Here is a 14,901-nt window from a genome sequence, read left to right on the forward strand (position 1 = left end):
CCCAGTCTCACTGCACACTGTTGCAAAGAAGCTCTTACTCCGCCTCCATCTTGCTCCTCCCTCTGGCATTTTCTGGTATAACCATAATACCGTTATCACCTCCTAATGACACTGACAATAATACTCTGCTATTTTCTAAAACCCAGCCCTTGATCACATTTTCCTGATTGCTTTAGAAACACACTTTTTTTTTGAGACAGTCTTACTCTTACCACCCTGGATAGAGTGCCTGGCATCAGCCTAGCTCACAGCAACCTCAAACTCTTGGGCTCAAGCGATTCACCTGAGTAGCTGAGTAGGTGAGACTACAGGTGTCCGCCACAACACCTGGCTGTTTTTTCTACCTTTTTAAGTAGAGGTGGATCTCGCTCTTGTTCAGGCTGATCTTGAAGTCCTGAGCTCAAGCAATCCCCTCAGTCCCAGCCTCCCAGAGTGCTGAGATTACAGGCATGGCCACCACGCTGGACCAGAAACATTTATCTTTACTGTTGATTTATGTGAATCCAATTCCAAACAAAGAACGATGGAGGTGGTGTTTGGGTGAGTATCTGTTATCTCCTTCAGTCTAGGGCAGGGGTTGATAAACTTCCTGGGAAGGGCCAGATACCAGTTCTTTTATAGGCTTTGCAGGCCATGTGGTCTCTTTCATAACCGCGTAGCTCTGCCACTGTCCTGCATAAGTAACCGTATGGAAATGGCTCATATACTGAAATGAATGAATGCTGTGGCATCATAGCTCCCAGCAACCTTAAATTCTTAGGCCCAGGCAGTCCCCCTGCCTCAACCTCCTGAGTAGCTGGGACTACGAGCGCCCACCACAATGTCCAACTAGTTTTTCTATTTTTAGGAGAGATGAGGTCTCACTCTTGCTCAGGCTGGTCCCGAACTCCTGAGCTCAAGCATTCCAGCCACCTCAACCTCCCCAAGTGCTAAGATTACAGGTGTGAGCACCATAGGCAGCCTCATTTTTTTTTTTTTTTTTTTTGTAGAGACAGAGTCCCACTTTACCACCCTCGGTAGAGTGCCATGATGTCACAGGACTCACAGCAACCTCCAGCTCTTGGGCTTTCGCGATTCTTCTGCCTCAGCCTCCTGAGCAGCAGGGACTACAGGCGCCCGCCACAACGCCCAGCTATTGTTTTGGTTGCAGTTCAGCTGGGGCTGGGTTTGAACCCGCCACCCTCGGTATATGGGGCTGGTGCCCTACTCACTGAGCCACAGGCGCCACCCAGCCAGCCTCATTTTTAAAGTTTTTTTTTTTTTTTTTTTAAGACAGAGTCTTACTTTGTCACCATTGGTAGAGTGCTGTGGCATCATAGCTCACAGCAATCTCAAACTCTTGGGCTCAAGTGATCCTCTTGCATCAATCTCTCAAGTAGTTGGGACTACATACAGGTGCCTGCCACAATGCCCAGCTACTTTTAGAGAGGGGGTCTCACTCTTGCTCAGGCTAGTCTCAAACTCCTGAGCTCAGGCAATCCACCCACCTGGGCCTCCCAAAGCACTGGGATTATAGTCAACTCGGCTCCACAGTTTTGTTTTAAAATGCACCCGAGGGCCAGGTGGGTGGGTGTGGCTCATGCCTATAATGCCAACACTCTGGGAGGCCAAGGTGTGTATTGCCTGAGCTCAGGAGTTCAAGACCAGCCTGAACAAGGGCGAGACTCTGTCTGTAAAAAATAATGGGGTGTTGTGGCAGGCGCCTGTAGTCCTAGCTACGTGGGAGGCTGAGGCAAGAGGATCACCTGAGCCCAAGAGTTTGAGGTTGCTATGAGCTATGACGCTAAGAGAGACAGAGTGAGACTGTCTCAAATAAATAAATACATAAATAAAATCCACCTGAAGGCTCTACTAACCTGGTCCTAGTTTGCTGCCCCTGCTCTAGAGCATTCCCTCTAGAGCTTTCTTGACATCCCTTGGTTGATTGCCTATAGGATGCTGCATATTCAGGATTTATTTAGCTGATTTTAGGGTCCTAGGGTTTATCTTGCTCCTCTATACCCTCTGTTTCCTGTAAATTGGAAGTTAGATCTGAAGGCTTAACAGGTTCTTGTTCACCATTTTTGTCAAGTCTACTTCAGAATTGGTTTGCATTTGTTTAAATTTATCTGACTTTAAAAGACTTGGAAACCCTCATCAAGGAAGCTGTCAACATTACTAAAATGGGCTTTGCCTGATGGCTGAGAATACACTTTTTTCTTTCTCTTCTTTCTTGTCCTACTTGTAGGAAAAGATGTAGCTGTTATTTCTGAAGGAGGAGAGAACTTTGAACCCCTTCTCAAGGTCAGTGGAAACTTTATTCAAGGCATTCCTTGGCCCCTTGAGTGTGTGGGCCATATTTTTCCACTGAATTCAAACCACTTGTGAAGTAGACTTGCCAAATTCTTTCCATCTTTGGGTCTGGGATTGCCTTTTAACGGGGATTGGGTCACTTGGTTTTTGTTTTAAAGCCCCTTATCTCTTAAACAGTCAATTTTCTTCTTTTGATTTCCTCCTATCTCACCTCCCAGCAGGTCTGAAAACTGAGTATTTGGGCCACATAGACTTTCTGGTCTTCATGTGAGCGGACATACTTTTCCCTGTGTCCTATGGAAAGATTCTGAAAGCCAAAAACTTTCAAGATTCTTAGATTGACTCTGGTGCTTGATTCCAAGGCAACACATTTCTGAAGAAACAGGCTTACAGGTGAGAACTGTTATCCTGTATTCTAGAATGTTCATTGTAAATTCTATAGCACCAGAGAAAGTATGCTGACAAATAATACCATTTGGAAGCCCTTGTCTTTTGTCATTTAAGAATAGTAGGAGAAACGGTATGTTCATCCCTTTATCCATTTTTCTATTAGGTTGTGGTCTTATTGATATGTAAGAATTATTCATTGAGAATTTTAATCTTTTGTCAGATAACTTTCCCTCCCCACTGTCTTTTTTTTTTTTTTTTTTGAGACAGTCTAACTGTGTCACCCTTGGTAAAGTGCAGTGGTGTCACAGCTCACAGCAACCTCAAACTCTTGGGCTTAAGTGATTCTCTTGCTTCAGCCTCCCAAGTAGTTGGGACTACAGGCATCTGCTACAACGTCCGACTATTTTTTTGTTGCAATTGTCATTGTTGTTTAGCAGGTCCAGGCCAGGTTCGAACATGCCAGCCTGGGTATATGTGGCCAGCGCCCTACACACTGAACTACAGGCGTCACCTCCCCCCAGTTTTTTGTATTTTATGTACAATATTAATGCTCTGTATAAAGTTTTAATTTTATGGAGTGAAAAATGTCAATCTCCCCTTTACACTTTTGTTTTGGGTTTTGTTTAGAAAGACTTGCCCGTTTTAAGATTTCTTTTTAAAATTCATATTAACACAGATAAATGAACATGTAGCAAGAACTAGGAACCTATGATTCTCTTGAAAGGGGACTCTTGCTACTAGTTAACGTAATACGAAACTAATTAAATGTTAGCTGTAAGACTGGCCTTGTGTTGAAAATTTTCCAAGTTGTGAGATGGGTATTTGAGGGATTATTATATCATTACCCTAGTTTTGTATATGTTTGACTTTCCATAATAAAGTTTTCTGTATAACAGTAGGGGGGAAATGCATCTTTATCCCATTTGTTCATATTCAGCAGCTATTAAGCTATTCTGAGCACTGGTGGTATCATGTTAATAAATGTACAAGGCCATGGAATTTATATTTCTTTTTTTTGTGGTTTTTGGCCGGGGCTGGGTTTGAACCCACCACCTCTGGCATATGGAACTGGCGCCCTACTCCTTGAGCCACAGGCACCACCCGGAATTTATATTTCTTACATGGTAGACAAATATTAGTGTCAAGCCTAAGGGTACTAACTCCTGTGGTAGACTGCCTGGATTTTGAACTTTTTAATTTAAAAAATGAAGATAATAACAGCCTTCTGGAGGGTCTAGGGCAGTGGTTCTCATCCTTCCTAATGCCTCCTTATGCCACGACCCTTTAATCAGTTCCTCATGTTGTGACCCCCCAACCATAAAATTCTTTTCATTGCTACTTCATAACTAATTTTGTTACTGTTAGGACTAGTAATGTAAATATCTGATATGCAGGATGTATTTTTGTTGTTACAAAGTGATCATGACCCACAGGTTGAAATCCACTGCTCTAGGGAGAGTCTGTTTTCTTGCCTTTCCCAGCTTCTAGAAGCTGCCCTTATTCCTTGGCTGCTTGTCCCTTTCCTCTGTCTTCAGAGTCAGTAGTATTGTCCTTTTCTGAGTCTGCTTTCATTATTGTATCTTTCTTTCTTATATCTGACCCCGGAGGAGTTTTCTAGTTTTAATGACTACATGATTTGGTTGGGCCCTTTTGGAAAATCCAAATCAACTTTGCATATCAAAGTCCTTAACTTTCACCACAACTGTGAAATCCCATTTGCCATGTGAGGTAACACATTCTTAGGTTCCAGGGATTAGAATGTGAACATCTTTGGAGGGGAGGGCATTATTCTGCCAACCACAGATATGAGGAGATGAGAGAAGGTGAGTGTGGCTGAAGCATTGACAGGGAAAAGACGGGCTGGAGAGATAGTGAAGCAGAGGGTCCTGTGGGTCATATTAAGTTTTGAAGTTCATCCCAACAACAAGAGAAAGTCACGGTCATATTTACTGTCACAAACTTGGAGTCAACCATTTCTCCAAGGTATCACGGTTGGCTGTTTGAAAGTGAAAAATGGTATTTAGAAACCATAAGCAGGACTATGGGGTGCTCATTGCTGTTAGTTGGCAGTTGTTTGTAAGCCATTTCTGTGGGCAGATAAAAGGGAAAACATTGAGATAAAATATTTCCTTAGTTCGTACTGATAGCTTCAAAGTGTTTCTGTACCACGTTTTTTTTTTCTTTCACATCATAGTGCTTATATCCATACCTTTTCTTCTGTATACATCTCAGTTCCCAACAAAAGTAGCATAATTAGTCATTTGCTTTATCTCTCACCACACAAAGAACCTCTGCCACTAGGGGTGTAGGTTTTAGGGTGGGAAGGCCACAGAGGTAAAGTGTCATTTCCATCACATTGTGTCAAGGCTACATGCTTACTGTCAACATGACTTGGCCCCTTTGCTGTTGACCTGGATTACCTGGCTGAAGCTGTGTTTGTCAGGATCGTCTACTGTGAAGTCATGTTCTGTCCTTTCCATGTTGTGCTCTTTGAAAGGAAGTCACAGTGAGTACCCTGCACTTAGGAGGGAGGGGTCATGCTTCAATTCCTGGAGGGTGAAGTATCTACATGCATTATTTGGAATTTTTTCCTGCACAAATAGGAAATTTCCTTATTTCCTCACATTTATTTATTCAGTCATTTATATCATTATGGACTTAGACATTTGATTTATGCTTTAGGTTATGACCCAGCACTACTTATTTTGTTCCTCAAATGTTTCCTGCTTTGCCCATTGGGAGGTTTCTCATTTGGCTCCTGTGTCCCTCTGATGTACTCACATCATTGTGGGTTGGCTGCTTATTTTTTATTTTTGAGCACTTTCTTGCTTTCTGGCCCCACTACATGTTCCAGATCCATCTTATATGTGCCCTGCACCAGTCTTAGAATCTGCCATTTCTCCAGGGAGACCTGGTTCCATCTGCTAGCAATGGCGGTAGAAACCAAGAGCTGGACGCTGGGTGTGTTCCTTTCTGCTGCAGTGTCATCACTTTTGGGTCCCCTCAGCTGGTAGAACAAGGAAACGTCTAGGTATGCGCATGTGTCTATCAATGCTTCCGTGTGTAGCCTTCTGTGTCTAGAGTAAGCTAGACTCTAGTTCACACCGGTGTCTCCAGCTCTAGTCCCTCACCATATGGATCACAGGCTTGTCTGTGACCTCTTGCCCCTGCAGTGAGAAACCTGGCTCCCTCCTTATGCCGTCCCCTTGATCTAACCTGGTCAGTATGTGTATCCATATATTGCAGCATCAGAACTGTTAACTTGTAACCCTGGGGAACAAGCTTAATCACCTACAGTCTTTTTATGTACAGTTTTGCCTTTAGTCCTGAAACTACGGACAAGGCCAGATAATTTCTTTGGGCTGATTGAAATGAGCCCCTTCTCCTTTGGGAATGACTATCTTACCCATCAGATCTACAGCCTAGAGATTCCATGGCTTGGCACAGCAGTTCTCTGTCCCTTAGGCACACTGAGCACATGAAGCCAGGTCAGCCTTCGCTGTCCCTACCTGAGACAGAGAAGGGTTACTTAGTAACTGTACTAGTTTTCTGGGGTTCCCTTAATAAATTACCACAAACAGGGAGGCTTAAAACAGAAATTTATTCTCTCACTGTTCACTGAAGTCCAAAGTCAGAAATCAAGGTATCAAAAGGCCACACTCCCCCAAAGGCTCTGTGGGAAAATCTTCCTTAACCTCTTCTGGCTTCTGGAGGCTCCGAGTGCTTCTTGGCTAGTGGCTGTCACTCCAGCCTCTGCCTCCATCTCTACACAGCCTCCTACCTGGTATCTGCCTTCTCTCTCTTTTATTTCTCATCTGGACACTTACTATTGGATTTAGGGACTGCCCAGATAACTCAAGATGCTCTCTATCTTAATCCCGTCTGCAGAGTCCCTTTGCTATGTTAGTTACATATTCGAAGGCTCTGGGGACTAGGACATGGGCATCCTGGGGTGGGGTGGGGAGGCTTTGGTTCGGTCTGCCTAACTTTGTAATGCCTTCAGGGTCTCAGCAACCTTCCAGGCGTTTTGTGGCAGGTACTTTAAGACCAGATGCTAATCTTCCAAGTGTGTTTATAGTTATCTTCTGGCCTTGTCCTGGCCTTTCTCTTCAGGCCCCCCTTCCTCAACATTAACAGGATAGGGCTTTGGGATGAAGGGAGGCTCTGGTTCCACGTGTGAAATCCTTTCTTTAGAGCTCAGCTGAACTATAGTCGGAAGCCTTCTTTGACTCCCTCTTCTCCCAGCACCTTATGGCAGCACCTTATGGCAAAGACAAGTTAACAACAGAAAAGCATAACACATTTATGTAATCATAGTTTTATGTGACCTAGGAACCTTCAGCATGAAGACTCAAAGACACAAGGTGGACTGTCATGTTTAGCTGAGGTTCGTGAACCAGGACAGCTGAGTACAAAAATGTGATTAGACAAAAAGGGTATGAGCTAATGCAAATAGATAAGTGGGGAAACCAGCAAGGCCTGTCTGAGTGCTTCCTGGCCTCTCTGTTGTGCCATTTCCTTCTCCCAGGCACAGGGCAGCACCCCTCTGGAATAAGAGTCTCATTCAATAATTTCTTTGTGGCCAGAGGTTACACAGGAAGGCAGGGGAAAGGTTGGAGTCCTATTTTGAGATTTTTATGGCTGGCTTTGGAAAGAAGGTCTGGCTTCCATGACCTGCCTTGGGGAAGAGAGATTCGGGTTCTGTGGCTGGCCGTGGGAAGAAGGGGTACCAGAGACAGGAGCTGGGAGGATGTCAGAGAGAAGCTTTGCTTCTAAGGTCTTCAACTTGGGGTCTTCCTGCCTCTGCACCCTATTGGTATTTTGCTGCAGCTGCTGTTTTACTTGTTTAAATGTCATTATTTGGTCTTGTGTGATTGTTTTTTTTATCTGAGCCTAAACACTGCTGGGCTGAGAGCTCTGGCTAGACAGGAACCACACCATCCTCGCTTCAGTTCCGCACGGTGGCACCGGTAGGAAAGAACTCATCTCCTGTTAGTCGAGAGTGTTTTCATGAAGCTCTGATAGTCGGAGTCATGCCAGGGTAACTTAGAGTGAAGAGGAGTAAATGAGAGAGAACATATCATAATATGCTGTGCTCAGTCCAGATTATGCTTGTGAGCATTAAATTCTTCTTTTGTCATCTGTACTTAGGAATATGCAGCAGATATGTTAATGAAAATGATTAATTCTATTATCTCATGGTTTTGTTTTTTTTTTTTTTTTTTTTTTGGAGACAGAGTCTCACTATGTCACCCTGGATAGAGTGTTGTGGTGTTGTGGCTTGCAGCAACCTCAAACTCTTGGACTCAGGGAGTCCTCTTGCTTCAGCTTCCTGAGTACAGGCTCCCACCAGGACATCGGGCTATTTTTTCTATTTTTAGTAGAGATGGAGTCTCAGTCTTGCTCAGGCTGGTCTTGAACTCCTGACCTCAAGTGTTCCACACTCCTCAGCCTCCCAGAGTGATAGTATTACAGGCATGAGCCTCTGTGCCTGGCCTATCTCATGATGGTTTTACTAACTTACAAGCATTAAATGAGATTTGGAAAGTGTTCTTTGAGCCCATTGTTTTTTAAAATAATCACAACTGTCTGCTTTGAATCAGTCTTCCTCCTTTGATACAATTTTTTACGAAGTTAGATGCAGATTATGAAAGCCTAAAAAAGCTTTTAAGAGGATGTTAGTATATTTCATAAAGGAATAAACAGTTTCTTGGCATTTCTGGGAGTATTTACAAAGTCTGAGTCACTGTTAATGTGACAGTTTCATGAAGAATTGTGAACAGCAAGATCTTTTACAAAAGTCAGGTGGACTCACAGATAAGTTGGGCGTATCAGTGTTCTGGGCATTGAGATCAGCTGTGATATAGTAAGAATACATTGGCTGTAAGAACTTTCCAGAAGCTCAGTTACCTGCTGCTGCTACCTAGGTTCTGTAGTCTCTGTGGTCACTTTCCATCTGTGCTGACTGGCAAATGTCATAAGCAAATGGACACATTCTGAACTCCAGTGGCCCAGGTTTCAGTGTAGAGGTGGTGTATGTAGAGGTGTTATTGTGCTTTGGCAGAATGTCTGTAACAAAGCCGTATATAGCAGACATTGGCAGTGCTTGGGATTATAGCTGTGGAAAAGGCAGAGAAAGCAGCTATGGTGGGAAGAAAAGAGGGGTACGCCTGGTGCTCAGATTTCTCTGTGAACATGGAAGCTTTAGTATCTCCTTATCAAATGAATGATTTTCAAAGTCAACTTTATGATGTAGGCATCATTTAGAAAATATCTATTTTCCTTTCCTCTCTTTTTCTCATATTTTAGTTGTACCTAAGTAAATAAAAAACCTCTAAATAAAGGCAAGTAGACATACCATTCCTACCTTTTCTATATAACAATTAGGGGCAAATTGGCATTAGCTTGGCGCCTGCAGAGATAGTCTCATCCAAGTAAGTGAAACCTCCCTCCCCTACAACCTCTACTTCTAGTGCTTTATTATTAACATTTCCAGACTTACTCGGAAGTAGAATATAACAATCCTCACATGCCCAGCATCTGAGATGGATGCGCCATGCTTGTTCCATTGCCCTGTTCCTTTGTGTTCTAGGGTTTTATTCATTCATGTGCTTCTGGGGAATTTTGAAGCAAATGCCAGAAATTGTGTCATTTCACCCCTAAATATCCTAGTACGAATTTTGTTTAAACACTTTTTCTTATGTAACTACAATTCTACCTAACAACAATGAACAAAAATTCCTTAATATCATCTAATACTGTGTTCACGCTGCTCCAGTTTTCTAAAACAGGTCTGTGCAGTTGGTTTATTCAGGTCAGAATTTTAAAAGCCCATTTGTTGTATTTGTTTTTTTACATCTCTCAAGTCTCTTTTAATAATAATTAATGTATCCCAGGCATTAATTTGATTTAATGCAGAATGCTCTTACAGAATTTTTACCTTTTCATTTTTAACTGTTTTAGAGTAGTAATGTGCTGTCATGCTTTTATTCATTTTTTTATTACTTAAATTTGTATATAGTAATGTAGCAGGAAATCGATGCAGACAAAAGACTCCAGGTACCAGCTGGAAGAGGAAGCGACTTTATTCACCGGCTGGGAGACTCAGCAGACTAGTGTCCTAAAAACTGAGCCCACTGACTCAATCTCTTGACTATCTTTTATACATTTTTAGGGCTTGGATGCATGTGAAAGTAATGAAAGACACGAAAGATGTGAAAGTCTTTTGATTCAGGGGAAGGTCAGGTTGGCCTGCACCCTTGGTATTGGGCTACCTATCCTCAAAGGTGACAGAAGGTTAGGGAAGTTACAAGGTTATCACATAGGTCCAGCACGTACCATGGGAAGGGCATATGGATAACAGATATCTGCTACAGTAGAGGCAGGAATTAGTGTTACAGACTGTCTGGCTAATGCCTGTATAGAGTGACTAGGACGGAATTTAGCTCTTGCTTTTACTCTCTTGCCTCAGTAAAACTGACATTTTTGCACAATTCTGTGAGTTTTAATATGTGTAGATTTTTATAACCATCATCAACAATCCTCATACAGAGCAGTTTCATTGCCAAGTAAACCAGGAAACAAAACAAGCCCTCCCTTATTCTGCCCCTTTTGTGGTCAAATAATTCCCCTCCTCTAATCCTTGATATCCTTGATCTGTTCTCTATCCTTATGTTTTTCCTTTTCCAGAATGTCATAGCAATGGATTTACACAGTATAAAACCTTTGAGACCAACTTCTTTCACTCAAGCAGTGCCTTTGAGAGTCATCTGCGAGTGTATTCTTTTTTTCTTGCTGTTGTCTGGATGTACCACAGTGGGTGTTAATTTACTACTAAAGGACCATGTGGATTATTTATAGTTTTTGGTGATTATGAACAGAGCTGCTATAAACATTTATATGTAGGCTTTTACGTGAAAAGTTTTCATCTTTCTAGGGTATATTCCTAAGATTGCAGCTGTTAGGTCATTTGGTAACTGTATGTTTAATTTCATAAGGAACTTTCCAGCATGTCTGTACCACTTTGCATTCCCACCAGCAACGTGTGAGAGTTCCAGTTGCTCCACGTCCTTGTCAGCACCTCATGTTATCTGTTTGTTTTTATTTGAGCCAACTAATAGTTCTGTTGTTTCTATTTTATTTCTGATTTTAGGTTTTTTGAGATTATAAAAATGTGCTCTTAATAATCTTTAACAAATTATTGAATTTATATATCTATTATAAAAAAATCTTTGGTTCACTGATTTTTTTTCTATTTAAATATGGTAACTATTCCATATTAAAATTAAATCCAGAATATTATATGGACAGAAATCATTCCTTTTCTTTTTTTTTTCCCCTGAGATAAAGTCTCACTCTGTTGCCACAGGCTAGAGTACCATGGTGTTATATAACTCACAGGAACCTCAAACTCCTGGGCTCAAGTGATCCTCTTGCCTCAGCCTCCCAAGTAGTTGGGATGATAGGCATGAGCCACTATACCCAGCTAAGTTTTTTTTTTTTTTTCTATTTTTAGTAGAGACAGGGTCTCATTCTTGTTCAGGATGGCTTTGAACTCCTCTAAGTTCAAGCAATCCACCCACCTCGGCCTCCCAGAGTGCTAGGGTTGTAGGCGTGAGCCACATCACCTGGCCTAGGAATCATTCTTAATCTCCTCAACTGAGAACTCTGTAATCAAAGGGTTACAGAATATTATCTGAATACATGATGCATTTTATAATGATCCATTCCTTATATGCAGCTTGTGAGCATCTCATTCTTATTTTGCCATCAGTAACCAAGAGTGCCTGCCATCTTTGCTTTTGCCATCAGTTTTATGCTAGATCAGTGACTAATTATATGAGAGCAAATTGCATGCAAAGGGAGAGTAATTTCTTTGAATGCCCTTTACGTATAATGAACATCATTATAGTTTTTTAATGGGGTGCTCCAAATTTTTGTTTGTGAACTACAGATCATGCATCTGCACCTTTGAATGATTTAGGAACCATGATCACTATTGAAAGTATGGTGGTGACTACTGGATCAGTTTCCAGAATGCCACTGTTAATGTTGTGTGTTGTGTCTCACTTCTCCAGGTGAAACTGTAAATGTCCCCCAGGTAGTACACAAGGTCGTGCTGAGGGACACTCTATAAACTCAGGCCTCAGCTATTGGCTTCTGTGGTTGGGCCTCCAGTTGGTGGCAATCTTTATTCATTTATTTCTTTTCTTTTTTTTTTTTTTTTTTTTGAGACAGTCTCACTTTGTCGCCCTTGGTTGAGTGCTGTGGTGTCATAGCTCACAGCAACCTCAAATTCTTGGGCTCAAGCGATTCTCTTGACTCACCCTCCCCAGTAGCTGGGATTACAGGCACCTGCCACAGTGCCCAGCTACTTTTTAGAGACAGGGGTCTCGCTCTTGCTCAGGCTGGTCTCGAACCTGTGAGCCCAGGCAGTCCACCCACTTCAGCCTCCCAGAGTTCTGGGATTACAAGCATGAGCCACCGCACCTGGCCGATGGCAGTCTTTAAATAACAGGGAGAAAAGATTTCTGTCATCTACTTGGAAAAACAGTAGTGTATAGGTTTTATTTTGTGACTTGAATCTCCCTGTTTTTGCTTCTGAAAATTGGCTGGAAGATTAGGCTTACTGACAGGCCTTCCTTTCTAATATTAGGGACGTCAGAAAGAACTGGGCTGGCAAAGAAAGACTGAGGACAAATTGCCCCATGGACTTATTAAGGTGGCTGTGGTTTGAAGCATCAGAGGCCAAGTACTAGGAAGGTTTGGTTCAAATTGTTAAAAAATGGAATAGATTTCTGCAGTAAGGTCAGTTTTCATGTACGACTAGCATATTAATTGACCTTTAAATCAATCTGGAATGGAATAAATCAAATGGTGAGGTGTTAGTAAAGATGTTACCCAAGGATGGGCCCAAGTCTTTGTTTTGATTGAGAGCTTATTTATGGATGTCTTTTCAACTTTACGCTCTTTGTTTTAATACAGTCACATACATGTGCATATATACATACATATATTCTGGGAGTTCGGGTTAGGGATAATAGAGGTTCTTTGGTGCCTGCAGACCTGGGTGGGGATGGAGGTGGGGGCTGGGGGAATACCAGACCAATACATCTGTGCCCCCTGGTGGCAGCATGGTGAGCAGCACCATTCAAAGGTAAGGACTTGTGGAGCTCTGGTTCCCTTGTACCGCCCCGTCCAGAGGATTGTAGAGGGAGTGAAGAGATACGATTTCTCTCTTTCCCCACTCTTCTTGTGATTACTGCCTGTATGATCTTAGGCAAATCATTTAGTTTGATTAAAGTGTAGTTTTCACTTTCTTCAACTTTAAATGTAATTTCTAAAGTTGCTTCCAGCTTTATCTTCCTGTGATTCTCCAATGGTTTAGCAAACATTACATAGCAAAAGATGTCAAGTTTCATTTTTTCCTTTGTCAGCTGTATCCTCCTAAATCCCAAGTATTTATGTCAGTAAACAGGTTCTAGAGTCCATTCTGTAGCTTAATAAACTCCGTGCTGGGCCACAAACTCCATAAACCTACCATGGCACTGCCCATAATTAATCAGTCTGATTACCCTGAATTCTCATGAAAAGCTATCATTTAGAAAACATTATTTTTTTATTTTAGTTGTAGGAAAAACACATAATGTAAATTATGCTATCTGAACCATTTTTAAGTATACACTTCAGTAGTGGTAAGTTTATTCATATTTTTGGGCAGCCAATCTCCAGAACTTTTTCAACTTACAAAACTGAAACTCTATATTCATTAAACAAGAACTTCCTGTTCTCTCCCTCCCCCAGCCTCTGGTCCATGCTATTCTACTTTCTGTCTGTATGAATTTGACTACCTCATGTAAGTGGGATCATTCAGTGTTTGTCTTTTTGAGCCTGGCTTATTTTGCTAAGGTTAATGTTCTCAAGGTTCACCCATATTGTAGGTGTGTGTCAGAATTTTTGTTTTTAAGGCTGAATAATATTCCATTGTGTGGGTGCATACTCCACATTTTATTTATCCATTCATCTATTGATGAATGTTTGAGTTTCTTCTACCTCTTGGCTACTATGAATACTGGGGCTAGAAACATGAGTTGCTACATCATTTGTAGTGTGCTCTGTTTGCTAATGCAGAGAAGCATTTATATAATCTTTTTCTGTGCACAAAAGTTCAATTTCATTATAAAGAACATTAGTCAACCATACCAAAGAGGTACTATATGGCTTTTTGTATGGATGAGTACATGCCAGGCATTATGTGTATTGTAGTGTATCTGATGCATCCTGTTACTTAGTCCTTATGGTAATTCTGTGGTTATCCTTCTCTTAGAAGGGGAATAATACTTAATAAAACCACTGGTGGGTCAGAGTTTGTATACATGTACACTGTCTCCATACATCAGTCCTTGAGGTGGCAATTATTATCCCCATTTGTCAGGTGATGGGCTACGAGATAAAATACCCTGAACAAGGTCACACAGCTAAATAAAAGAGGGCAAGGTTTTACCTGCCCTTGAAGTGAAGTACATCTATAAAGTTGTATGCTCCTCCTAGCCCACACTTTCTCCAACTGCGAGGAGTCACTGTACATCTGTGATCCGAAGGATATAAGAACAATGTCAAAAAATGGCACTTACACATTCATTTATATGGGAAAAACTTCTGTAACATCTTTGGCTTAAATAACAGCCATTTTGATTTTCCTTGCAGGGACACGGCATCCATTCAGATGAGTTCATCTGACGTGTATTGCCAAAGCTTGCCTCCTGGGGGATTTTGCAAAATAAATCTCCTTACTTCCAAAAGTGTGGTTCTCACGTGTGATTCCCCTGTTTGAGGTTATCCTCTGCTGCGTTATTCTCCCTGTTTTCCTTTCCTCCTGTCCTTTGATTGGCAGAGAGGTAGGACCCTTGTCATCGCTCTTTGCTCCCTTGTCCCTTTAGTGCCGCAGTGTTTGGGGCTGGTGCTTTGATCTGCTCTGGCGCTGTGTTTTCACACAGCTAAAGGGCTATAAACTGTGCTCATAGGGGGTCGTTTTCTTGAAGACTCAGCAAGCTCTTGGGGAGGCCAGTTTTAACATTTTCTCAGATGTGGGATTTTCTAGATGAACAAAGACACACTGACACATCATCTGAGCAGCCGTCTAAGCATCTCTGAGAGGTCCTGTGCAAGCAGGGTGATAGTCCTTGAGACTTTATAAGCCTCAATGGGGGCTCAGACTGC

The 14,901-nt window shown here is 42.0% G+C and overlaps 1 protein-coding gene across 4 annotated transcripts in view; it reads left to right on the forward strand.

Moving 5' to 3' along the window:
- GGACT (gamma-glutamylamine cyclotransferase) overlaps nucleotides 1–14,901 on the forward strand; it is a 59,355-nt gene that overhangs the window by 12,259 nt on the left and 32,195 nt on the right. Inside the window, exons 2-3 of one of the 4 annotated variants that reach the window (XM_053563975.1) lie at nucleotides 2,228–2,283; nucleotides 2,514–2,685. The gene's annotated coding sequence lies outside the window, so the exon portion shown is untranslated. Of the gene's footprint in view, nucleotides 1–2,227; nucleotides 2,284–2,510; nucleotides 2,686–14,901 lie in introns of those variants that run through there. The other 3 variants (XM_053563976.1, XM_053563978.1, XM_053563977.1) reach the window with 3 other exon arrangements.

This window comes from Nycticebus coucang, chromosome 15, assembly GCF_027406575.1.
Source record: "Nycticebus coucang isolate mNycCou1 chromosome 15, mNycCou1.pri, whole genome shotgun sequence".
NCBI lineage: Eukaryota > Metazoa > Chordata > Mammalia > Primates > Lorisidae > Nycticebus > Nycticebus coucang.